This window comes from Cervus canadensis, chromosome 4 (assembly GCF_019320065.1).
Source record: "Cervus canadensis isolate Bull #8, Minnesota chromosome 4, ASM1932006v1, whole genome shotgun sequence".
NCBI classification, from domain to species: Eukaryota; Metazoa; Chordata; class Mammalia; order Artiodactyla; family Cervidae; genus Cervus; species Cervus canadensis.
The window spans coordinates 13,799,076-13,812,366 of record NC_057389.1 but is presented as its reverse complement, the minus strand read 5'-3'; positions in this window follow the sequence as shown (position 1 = coordinate 13,812,366).

Sequence of the window (13,291 nt, the reverse complement as noted above, 5' to 3'; positions counted from 1 at the left end):
AATACCTCAATATGCTTTCTCAAAGTCTAGCCTTAACAGGGCAGTTTATACACTGGATTCTTTCATCCTAGCTTTGGGAAAACCACTCTTCTTTAGACACATTCAAATGCTTCTACTTTTATTATTAAAGGTGTCCCTTTTCAAGCAGGTTTCCCAAGGATAAGATTGTTTAGTTATCTTGGAATTCACAACTATCTATAGGCAGAGGACATCTGGAAACTTTGGAATTAGCTTTTTAAAAAATGACTAGGGTTACCATAGTCACTAATACTCTGATAGTCCAAACTCATTTATTAACATATGAGGGATTTCCTGTCAAGGAAGTCAGAAGTTGGCTTTAATTGATCTGTGGTTGCCGCCTGAATATTAGTTCATGTTGAACTGATTTGTTTTTCTGAACACATCTTAACATATGTTAAGCCTGTATGGAATAAAGCTGACACAGTATAGTTTAGCCAAAAATAACCTGTTAGCTGGTAGTTTTTAGAACTTTCACTATTTCTATAAATATTAGAGGTGGTGCCTTGTAGTACTTAATACATGGTCTCTTTATAGTCACTGGAGGAATTGATTATTTAGTTTGTGAATGAACAGTACCCTTTTCTTGAGTTTTTCCTCATGGCTCCCACTCTAGGCATTTTCCTACCTGTTTAAGTAAGGGTAGGTAGATTAAAAAAATGAGGTGAAGTGAAAACTATGCTATTTTTATTGTTTTAATTTTGTTGGCTCTGGTAAAATGGTTCATAGTTTGAAAACATTGCACTAAACGTCGTGGCTCATCTGAGGATCTTTTTTGTTGTTTCCAGTAGTAGATTTCAACTTTATTTTCTTAAATATCAAGGTAGATTATAGTTTATGCAGGTTTAAGATATTTTAGAACTAAATTTTTAAAGAAAACTTTTAAGTTCTAAAAGTATATTATGAATGTAACATTTCATGTTAAAATTTTTCAGTAATTTCATTTTAGTATTATTTGAATTTTGAACTTATTTATAAGTGATTATTAACAGGATCTGCTAATTATCCCAAATGTCTTTCCTGTCTAGCAATAGAATCTACTGACTTCCAGCTGGGGACATGGCCCCTGAGCCAGAGATTACATGTCCCAGCCTTGTTAGAGCTAGATGTGATTACATGTCTAAGTTTTTCCTATGCCATGTGAGTACAAATAAACATGCTTTCTGAGTCTTGTCTTTTAAAATATTGGATACGCAGATCCCCCTATTTCATTCAGTTCTTCTGAAGGCTGTACTTTGACCATCACAATAGTGAGCCAACTTCAACTATGCAGGTGTGCGCAGTACTCTGAGGGGATGTCTGAAAAAAAGAGGTGGAAGGGTCCTGGTCCTAGGTGACATCATGGAGCAAGCTCTCCTGCCATGAAGTCGAAGTTTATTCTTCCATAGGTAGAAGTTTATTACTCTTTTACCAGGAGAGAGCAGTAAACCTCGACCTTATTTGAGTTGCTGCATTTTGGGATCTTTTGTTATAGAAGACTAATTTATACCCTAGCTAATACAGATAGGATTTTAAGTGAAAACTTTTCCTTAAGACTTTAGGTTTCAAAGGAGGCTCTAGGGATCAAGGCTTATAAATGCTACGTATAAAAAGGCTGAGGAATATTGAAGATTGAAAGATGAAGGCCTGTACTGAGTATTTCTTGGGAGAGAAATGTCAATGTTTAATGATATTTCCTCTCTCACCTTTTCCACAGAGAGGAGAGTGGTACTGGCCTGTACCTCAAGTCAAGTGATGGGCCTTGAAGAGACCCATTTAGAGAAATTCACATTTGGCACTGAAAATTTAGAGTATATAGGGCCTGGTGACTGTCTCACTTCTAAGAATCTTAAGTCAAAAGATTGGTGGGAGAGGTCTTCATGATAAACAAAAGCAGAGTGTTGTATTGAGGCCACCCTGTGCTTCCAGCGTTTAGTTGGGCAGCGCTCAAGGGGGTTACAGAATGTTGCCCATTTACACCTGAATCATGCCAGGTGGGTCTCTCTGTAGTCACCACTTGCTGAACTTGAACTTGGGGATAATGTCACATTCTGTAACGCCATGTTCCTGGGCTAGGCATTAGGTTTTACTGAAGACAGTGAAACTTATGAATCAGAGTCTAGTCAGGAAGCAGGAACAGTACCAATTATTTTTAAAAGAGAATTTTATGTAAATAATTATTAACCAAGTATTAGAGAAGAGGTAACCTCTATCAAGTCAAGGGGTACAAAAGGGAAGAGGTTGGTTTCTTAAAGTCTTAGAGAAGGGAACTTGAGCTGGGAGTCAGACCTCTGAGGTGGGGTCACTGTGGAACTTTAGGAATGTGGAGGCTGGACCAACAACTCTGGTGAGGGGCACTGGCCATCTGGTACTGACGTATCTGAGGGATACAAGGAAGGTGGTTTTGGAGTGAAACTGCCACCCGCTACCACTTGAAGATCAACTGTTTCTGCTGAGAGTCAAGTGTCATCACTGGGAGTTGCTGACAGAAATAGGGCACACACAGGAAGAGGCCAATTCACGTCCTCTCTTCCTTTCCTCTAGTTTTCTTCAGGTGATCCTATGGACAGAGTGCAGTAGGGGCCCAAGTGTTGCTTTTGGATAGGATCTTGGTTTGGGTGATTCCAAGCCAACATACCTACCATGAATTCTGTATTTTGTTTTTAGGATTCACACATTTCAGTCATTCATTGGAGGAGAGCGCAGTTACTTCCCAAATGCAGCCCTGTCTTTTCTGCTGTCATAATCTGCTTTAGTTTTCTCAGGAACAAGTCACTCAATAGATTACTTTGTCCCCCAACTTCAGGGAATACCTGAGAAGTTTCCAGGTATTTTTTTTCTTTCAAATCTCTCTATCTAGGCTTGGGGTAGAGTGAGGATACCACTCACATCTTCTCCAGAATGGGTCAGAATGACAACTTTCTTAGTGGAAATCCTCTTTGCAAATACTTCCATAATCTTCATCAGCAAAATTCTTTATAAGGGTGAGTTGTCTATCCATTTTTCAGCTACCTATTTTGAAGTCTTGTGGTAATAGTGAAGAAGAAGTTGTTGAACATACATATGAAGAGTTTGAATAAGATTGTTTCATCAAACTCTAGGTGGAACAAAGCAGTATCTTTAGATTACTATGTAATCTTATGTGCAATTTAATATGTAACTAAATTAACTACTTTGATATTGTTAATAGGATATGGGGATTCCACTTACATAAAAGTTTATATATTTATTTTGGAAAAAATAATTTTAATTGGATATGCCATTGAAAAAATAAGAGACAGTTATCTTGACATACATGATGGCACATAAATGTGTCATAAATCACAATTTAATTAGGCAAGGAACCATACATCAGTATTTTATTCTCTGCTTGTTATTTAAATATACCAACTAATACAACATTGGTGTCTCTACCACCATTTTCATACCTTTGATGTGTAACACAAATGTATAGTTAACATTTCAAAAGTTCTTACCCATTGAATTGTTTCCTACTGGTGAATTTCTAGTAGTTATTATGTAGAGCATAACTATATCTAGTAGTTATGCTAGCCAGCATTTAAAATTTAATTTTGATGAGGTATTTTTTATTTTTGGATATTATATTGTTGATATTAGTTTGTTAGCCTTTACAGTGACCTTTGCATAATGACATTTATAATTTAATTTGCACTGAGACATTAGCATACTCATTTGAATCTGTCATCATTTTTGACTTTGATTTAATCTTTAAGAATTTTAACAATAATTTAAAAATATGTTTCAGTGTTTAATATTACAGTTATCACTGGTTTAAATAACTGTGTGTGTGTATCTATATTTCTAGAACTTTTGGTTGAGTCTTTTTAAGGATAGTTTCCATTTCCCCACAGAACTTCCTCATCTGTTCATTTACAGTATATGTCTCTCTATTTTTTTTTTAAGTATTTGAGTATATTTATAAAGTATTTTCTGCTACCCTCAACATCTGGATATTTTCTGTTGATTCTTTTCTCTCTTGATATGGGCCAGGTTTTCTTGCCTTTTTCAAATATAGTGTCTTTTTATTTGGTAGTGGACATTGTCAATGGTAGGGTGTAAGGATTCTGTATTATGTTTCTGTATTACATTATTATCCTTTGGGTGTCAAATTTCTTTTTCTGACACATTACATTTTCTAGTTAAATTGCTGTAAGATTACAAATAATAAATGCTGTCTGACGTACTGTGGAGGGTGTGGAGAAAAGGAGCCCTCCTACACTGTTGGTGGGAATGTGAACTGGTATAGCTGCTATGGAGAACAGTATAGAGCACCTTAAAAACCAAACACAGAGCTGCCATGTGATCCTCCAAGGCCATTCCCGGACATACATTTGAAGAAAACCATAATCTGAAAAGACATGTACACCCCAATGTTCGTTTAAGCACTGTTTACAATATTTAAGACATAGAAGCAAACTAAATGTCTACTGACAGTTGAATGGATAAAGAAGATGTGTGATACATATATACAATGGAATATGACTGAGTCATAAAAAAGAACAAAATAATGCCATTTGCAGTAACATGGATGGCCTAGAGATAGTCCTGCTGAATGAAGTAAGTCAGTGAGAGAAAGACATCATATGACATCACTTATATGTGGGATCTAAAAAAATGGCTACAAATTAACTTATACAAAACAGAAATAGACATAGAAAATATGATTACAGATGTAGAAAACATGATTACAGATGTAGAAAATATGATTACAGATGTAGAAAATATGATTACCGAGGGTAAGGGGGGAGGGGAAGATTAGGAGTTTGGGGTTAATGTATACATACAACTGTATGTAAAATAGGTAAACAATAAGCATCTACTGTGTAGCACAGGGAACTCTCCTCAGTGCTCTGTAATGGCCTATATGGGAAAAGAATCTAAAACAGAGTGGATATATGAGTATGCCTAACAGATTCACTTTGCTGTATGCCTGAAACCAACATGACATTGTAAATCAACTGTATCCCAATAGAAATAATAATAATAAAAGATGTGGTATAGTTTTACAATGGAATGTTACTTGGCCATAAAAGAGAACAAAATAATGCCATTCATAGCAATATGGATAGACTTAGAGACTGTCATACTGAGTGAAGTAAGTCAGACAGAGACATACAGGTATCATACGATATCACTTATATGTGGAATCTAAAAAGGAAGGCTACAGATGAACTTATCTACAAAACAGAAATAGGCCCACACACATAGAAAACAAGCTTGAGGTTACCAAAGGCAAAGGAAGGGGAGGGAAAACTTAGGAGTTTGGAATCAACATATAGACATACAGCTACATATAAAATAGATAAACAACAAGGATCTACTGTCTAACACAGGGAACCCTACTCAATATTTTGTAATAACCTATAAGGCAAAAGAATCTGAAAAAAATAGATACATATGTATGCCTAATTGAATCACTTTACTGTATCCCTGAAACTAACACAGCACTGTAAATTAACTATACTTCAATTAAAAAAAGAAAAAAATGTTTTCCCCATTAAACAAATTGTTGGAAGATCCTTTTGATCTGTGAGAATTAGAATAATGGTTTGTTAGTGTAGGTCAAATTTAGATTCGTCTTTAGTCCTAAAGTTTGTCTCTTCTTTTGGGTTTCGGTTCTTACTGTTAAGGCAGATCCTTTTGGGAGCTGCAACTGAGAACCTGAGAAACTTAACAAGATCTTTCCATTCCCTTTGCCCTGAACATTTTCTAACTTTATGTGACTTCTTTTTTTTTTCCGTTCAACTCTTGTTAGCTACTGTCTGCTAGTTCTCATGGAATCTTAGCTTGAAATGCACAATTCTGGCTGTGGCCAAAGCCCTGAAGGAAACTACAGTGCATACTTCTGTTACCTCCTCACCACAACTCCCCTCTCTGTGACTCCGGCCCCATAAATTCCAGTTGCTGCAGTACCCCAATCTCCAGTCTTCGCCATGTCAGCACAGTGAGAATGACACTTTCTACTTGAGCTCCTCCTCACTGTACCAGGGTGCAGAAAGAGCCCCAGAGGCTCACCTGACTCATTTCCTCTTATACTATAGGCTGTCCAGTTTATAAAAGACATAGTCATATTTTTTCCCAGTTTTATAACTGATGTGTCCAATACTAGTTACTGTACAATGACCCAAAGCAGAAGTCTGTGCTTCTGCAAATCTTTTCTATATTTATCTTTTTATTTTTTTTCACTCAAAATCTGAACTCTTAATAAGTACCTAAAATCTTACAAATCGTTTTTTTTATTATTACTTGGCTTTTACAAAAACTAGAAAGGGAGGAAAAACTTCTCAGATCATTCTGTGAAGTCAGTATTATTCTGATACCAAAACCAGATGAAGATATTACAAGAAAAGACAACTACAGACCAATATCTCTGTGAATGTAGAGCCCCAAATTTCACAACAAAATACTAAAGAACAAAATCAAGCAAATTTTTGAAAAGGATTGTATACTATGATCAAGTGGGATTTATCCTAAGAATGCAAAGTTGATTCAATATACAAAACCCAATCAATAAAATGTTGTTGTTCAGTCACTCAGTTGTGCCTGACTCTTTGCGACCCCATGGACTGCAGCACATCAGGCCTCCCTGTCCTTCACTATCTCCTGCAGCTTGCTCAAACTCCTGTCCACTGAGTTGGTGATGCCATCCAACCATCCATCTCATCTTCTGTCGTCCCCTTCTCCTCCTGCCTTCAATCTTTCCCAGCATTAGGGTCTTTTCTAATGAGTCGGCTCTTTGCGTCAGGTGGCCAAATTGTTGGAGCTTCAGCTTTAGCATCAGTCCTTCCAATGAATATTCAGGACTGATTTCCTTTAGGATGGACTGGTTGGATCTCCTTGCATTCCAAAGGACTTTCAAGAGTCTTCTCCAACACCACAGTTCAAAAGCATCAATTCTTCAGGGCTCAGCCTTCTTTATGGTCCAACTCTCACATCCATTCATGATTACTGGAAAAACAATAGCTTTGACTAGACAGACCTTTGTTGGCAAAGTAATGTCTCTGCTTTTTAATATGCTCTCTAGGTTTGACATAGCTTTTCTTCCAAGGAGCAAGCATCTTTTAATTTCTTGGCTGCAGTCACTATCTGCAGTGATTTTGGAGCCCAAGAAAATAGTCTGCCACCGTGTCCATTGTTTCCCCATCTATTTGCCATGATGTGATGGGACCAAATGGCATGATCTGGCTCAGACGGTAATGCCTCTGCCTGCAATGCAGGAGACCTGGATTCAATCCCTGGGTTGGGAAGATCCCCTGGAGAAGGAAATGGCAACCCACTTCAGTACTCTTGCCTGGAAAATTCCATGGACAGAGAAGCCTGGTAGGCTACAGTCCATGGGGTCGCAAAGTGTTGGACACGACTGAGTGACTTCACTTTCACTTTCATTTAGTTTTTTGAATGTTGAATTTTAAGCCAGCTTTTTCACTCTCCTCTTTCACCTTCATCAAGAGGCTCTTTAGTTCCTCTTTGCTTTCTACCATAAGGGTGGTATCATCTGCATATCTGAGGTTGTTGATATTTCTCCCGGCAATCTTGATTCCAGCTTGTGCTTCCTCCAGCCCGGCATTTCACATGATATACTCTGCATATAAGTTAAATAAGCAGAGTGACGATATACATTCCTGATGCACTCCTTTCCCAAGTTGGAATCAGTCCGTTGTTCCCTGTTTGGTTCTATCTGTTGCTTCTTCATCTGCATACAGGTTTCTCAGGAGGCAGATAAGGTGGTCTGGTATTCCCATCTCTCATGGAACCAATAAAATAGACTGTAACAATAGAATGGGCTTTGTTGGGTGGCTCAGATGGTTAAGAATCTACCCACAATGCAGAAGACCCGAGTTTGATCCCTGGATTGGGAAGATCTCCTGGAGAAGGGCCTAGCAACTCACTCCAGTATTCTTGCCTAGAGAATTCCATGGACAGAGGAGCCTGGACAGTAGAATAAAATCCCATGGTCATCTCAAAACAGAAAAAGCATGTGAAAAAAAATCCATATATTTTTATGATAAAAGCATTCAGTGTATTAGGAATACAAGAAAGTTCCTAAACCTGATAAAGAGCATCTATAAAAAATTCAATGTGAACGTCTCACTTAATGGTTAAAGACTGATAGCTTTACCCCTAAGATTAGGAACAAGTCGAAGATGTGCCCTCTAATCACATCTATTCAGCATTATACTGAAGGATCAAGCTAGGGCAATTAGACAAGCAAAAGAAATATAAGGCATTCTCAAGTCCTATTTTTGGTGCAGTAAATTTTCAATTCTTAAAGAAATTATACTTTAAATTTTTAACAATTAGCTGGCTGTTACGTTGTACAACGATACCTCAGTTAGGCTGTATCATAGGATAACTTAGGACTTCTAAAATAGCTGAAGCTTAAATTTCAAAGCTTTTACTTTACTTATTTACAATGTAAGTATTTGCACAATGCTTGACTTCCTTGACTTAAATGGTATTTGAATCTCAAATATTAAACTGTGATGCACTGACACATTGTTGAATATGTTATTTTATTATTCATTAAAACTGAATGCCCGTAGGACTTCCCTGGTGCATAGTGGCAAGGATTCTGGGTTTTTACTGCAGTGGCTGTGGTTCCCTTCCTGGTCTGGGAAGATCCAGCAAGCTGTGTGATGTGGCCTCACAAAAAAAGGAAAAAAAAAACCAAACACAAAGTGAACACCTTTACATTGTATAGAAGAACCCAAAAAAAGATGAGATCTGGTCTATTCTTTCTAGGTTGTCAAGTTGCTTTTACTTCTCACTGACTATTATATTCTTATATCATTTATCATGATACGGTTTACTTGATTGTTGGTGTCTGCAATGTGTTAATAACTCTGCTTGTCCTGTGCTATATATAAAGTTCATGGGTCTCACAATAGGCCTTCTAGCTGTTTTTTTTTTTTTCCTTCTTTAAACCAACTTATAGAGGAGGCTATAGATTGTCAGAGTTCTGACCTAAGTGGAGACATCATTGTATTTTTATATTTAAACTAATTTTTAAAAACTGTGACCAAACACTTTAAGACTAGTCTTGCTTTGATCTAAAATTAAATTTCTTATATTTTTGGCAAGTCTCTTTGGCAGAAGGCTTTAGTTGAAGTATGTCCTGTGCTGTGCTTAATCGCTTAGTTGGGTCCAGCTCTTTGTGACTCCATGGGCTATAGCCCGCCAGGCTTCTCTGCACTGGGGATTCTCCAGGCAAGAATACTAGAGTGGGTTGCCATGCCCTCCTCCAGGGGATCTTCCCAACCCAGGGATCGAACCCAGGTCTCCCACATTGTAGGTGGATTCTTTACTGTCTGAGCCAACAGGGAAGCCCAACAGTACTGGAGCGGGTAGCCTATCCCTTCTGCAGGGGATTTTCCTGACCCAGGAATCTAACTGGGGTCTCCTGCATTGTAGGTGGATTCTTTACCAGCTAAGCTATGAGGGAAAGCACTTGTTGAGGTGTAGTACCTTTTATTAAGCACCGTACTTGGCAATTCCATGGCAAGACACTTACTCTCTTGTGCAGATGATAACTACACCTATCCCACAAGGTTTTGAGGGGATTCAATGAAATGTGTATGTAAAATGCTTAACACAGTGCCAGGGACATTACAGGTGTACAATTTTTTTTTTTGTCTGAGAGAGGAAGAGGAACTGAAAGAAGGTTAGTATGGATGGAGAAAGGCAGAGTGCTGTACCACTGAAGAAGGAAAAGTAGGCAAGGGCCAGGTCAGGATGTGTTAGGATTTTGGACTTTATTCTAGGGTAAGGTGGAATCATTGAAAGATTTTAAGCAAGGTGTGACATAAACAGATTTGTGTTTTGAAGAGAACATAGAGGCCACTGTTTGGAGACTGGAAACCAGAGAAGCCAGGGTAGGTGTTCTTTCCTTTGGACAGTATGTCTGTAAGTTGAGTATTTTTTATTTAAATCTGTGGTTTTAAATCCTTCCCATAAATATATAGCAGGAATCTTGGCTTCTTTTATTTCGACATAGTCGTGGTATGCTTGCATGTCACGAAGCTCTTATGTTGTTGGTATTTTATGAACAAGCTTGTCTGTATAGGGCCACCCACATTTGGCAGAGAGTAGGCAGAATGCCAAGGAGTCCGCCAGCCTTTCATTTGACTCTACAGGATAACGTATGCTACTTTTGACTTTCTTTTGGCCTCCTGGATTCTCAGGTAATGCCTGCCTTTTACATGGAAGCTAAGTTTCCTTTCCAGGTTTTATTACTTTGGCAACTCTGTGGCATAGGCGCTACCATTCCCTATTCCTCACCGATCTTGGATTTTTTTTTTTTTTTGCCTCTTTTGATTGCCAAAATCTTTATAAGATCACTCCAGGTAGCTATCAAATTGTTAGAGCTGGCAAGAACATTAGGACTTATTAACATTTTTGATACAGACCCTTGGCAACTATGTGACATAATCTCACAGCTGCCTTACTCTGCATGCAGGTCCTAACTATTTTATCTATGTCTCATTGCATCCACCATAAGTGCCTTTTTTTTTTTTTTTAACTATCTTTTGGTGTGCAGCCCTTGGCTCACTTCTTAAAGCCATGGAAGACTTGCCCTATCATATCTAGATCTGGAATGTCTGTTCTGGTCCTTCCCATTCATTCCTTACTTTATTTAACTAATCTGATTATATTGTTGCCTGTTTCCCAGATTGATCATATCTGGTTCATCCTGAATACCTTTCTTTAGGGTTAATTACATAGGAAGAAAGTGAAATATCAATTGGTGAAGCAATGTGTTGTCTCAGATTTTCTTTTAAATATCCATGCAAAACTACTAAACAGGAGTGGCAGAACCAAAAATGAAAATGACAAGATCGAAATATGAAAGTCTGTTGATATTTGTTAAAGCTGGGTGATAATTATATTATTCTATTCAAGTTTGTGTATGTATGGATTTTCCATAATAAAAAAAGAAAAAAGAAGACACATTGAGAATTCGAACATATTAACTGTCAGCCAAATAGAGATCCTGGACAGGTGGGACAGAGGTGTGAGGAACAACTAAGTGATGGCCACAAAGAAGGTACCCTGTGTTTTCTCAGCAAATTGGACAGGCCAATCATGTTGTCTTCTAATACATGGACCTTTTCTGGGGGATTCTTTATAGGGATCACTATTCATTGTTCTATTTGACCTTGCTCTTCCGGGTGAGCTGGCTGATCCAGGGAAGGGGTTTTAAACAAAGTCATTTATCTCTATAGCAGAGTGTCTCAGTCTGCGCATTATTGATATTTTTTCAGTTCAGTTGCTCAGTTGTGTCCGACTCTTTGCGACCCCATGGACTGCAGCATGCCAGGCCTCCCTGTCCATCACCAATTCCCAGAGCCTGCTCAAAGTCATGTCCATCAAGTCAGTGATGCCATCCAGCTATCTCATCCTCTGTCATCCCTTTCTCCTGCCTTCAGTCTTACCCAGCATCAGGATATTTTCTAATGAGTCAGCTCTTCGCATCAAGTGGCCAAAGTATTGGAGCTTCAGCTTCAGTATCAGTCCTTCCAATGAATATTAATAGTTTAGCTTGGATAGCTTTTTATATGGAGTTCTGTCCTGTACACTGAAGATGTTTAGCAGCATTCCTGACTACCCACTAATACCAGTAGTGCTACTTTCCCTCTTTCTCAGTTGTAATAACCAAAAAAATGTTCCAAGACCTTGCCACATGTCCCTGGGGGGCAAAATTGCCCCTAGTTCTAAACCACTGAAATATGTGAATAATGTGAATTTTTAGTTAGGCTCTATCCTTGTGGGTGCTGGCTGACTTGATTTGGATTTTTAGGTGTTAACAATTTTTCCATGCTGTATTAAAAGGTTGATTGTAAGTAGTATAAATAAATAATAATTTAAAATAGAAAATTTCAGACTCTCCCAACATGTTTGTCTCCCTGTGATAATATAAACTGGTTTTAATCCTGAGCCCCCCTGGTTTTTCATCTTATCATATGCAGTCTTGATTTTTCTGCGTAAAATATTCTTAGGATCATTATTTTCCCAATCTCTGCATGTGATACTTTATTTTACAAAATCATTTGTACGTTATTTTTCATCATTTACAGAATACTATTTTTCTTCTTTTCTGATTTTTAGATATAATCATGTAATGCTAATCTTACTTTTAAAAATATGAATCTTACAGTGTCTTTGGAAATGTAGCCTTTACTTGGATGGAAGAGTCTGAAAATTTATTTGATAAATTTTGTGGTTCTGGGCACAGTGTAAATGAAACATTTTCAGGTGCTACAGTATATAAATATATGAATGTTTTTCCTGGCTCAATTTTGTACCATAACTAGCCAACAACTCTTGTATTAACTTCTTCAACTGAATGGAAATGTACTAGTACATACTTTTGATTTAATAAAATCCTCAAAATAGGTTTTTGTGCTAATATATTTATAACATGCAGGTGTTTGACACAAGGACATAAATTACATGTATATAAAATTGGTTCAGGGAAATACTGAAATGTGCTTGGAGGATATTAAAATATATATTTGAACATTTATTTTGTAATTTAGCTTGAACATTTTTCAGAACAGTTAGGGAGTTCATAGCTCTATTATGTGGTTCATATTTTTTTCTGTTAAACATTTCTAATCTTGTATGTTTTTTTAGCATTTCTCTGTTTTCTTAAGTGATTTTATTTCATTAGTCTGGTTGTATAATTTCTTCTTTCTTGGAGCATACACAGAGATATGAGAGCTAAAAAATTCGTGTAACTATTTCCAAGAATCTTATTTCTCAACTCTTTTTTTATTATGCTTTCCTGTAGAAATTTACATGGTTTATAGTTACCTTACTTCTCAAGAAATGCAAATCTGCTGGCTTACTTAGAATGGCAGTTATATTTGTATGTTGTGCTAAAAAATATTGGTCACCTATTTGAGAATTTAGAGAAACAATGCATTTAATAAAATGAATTATTTTAAAAAGATATTTAAGTGAAGGATTGTCTCTGAAATTTAAACATGCTAATTTAATTTAATTTGCCTCTTAAATCATGTTTATTAAAGATATGTTTATGAATGCTCACTAAATGACAGTGTTCTTTTTGATCAATGTTTCTCATAAATTACCTGAAACAATTTTTTTTGAGTAAGAAGGAGTAAGAAAAAATTGATAAATGATTAACAAGAGGATTACAGAGATTTAATTAGAATTGAGAATCAGTAATTGAGAAATTAAGAAAATTATTGATTATGCATCTATTTTTAGAATGATATTCACATAGCCAAGTTTCCCCTCTCCTTCAAAT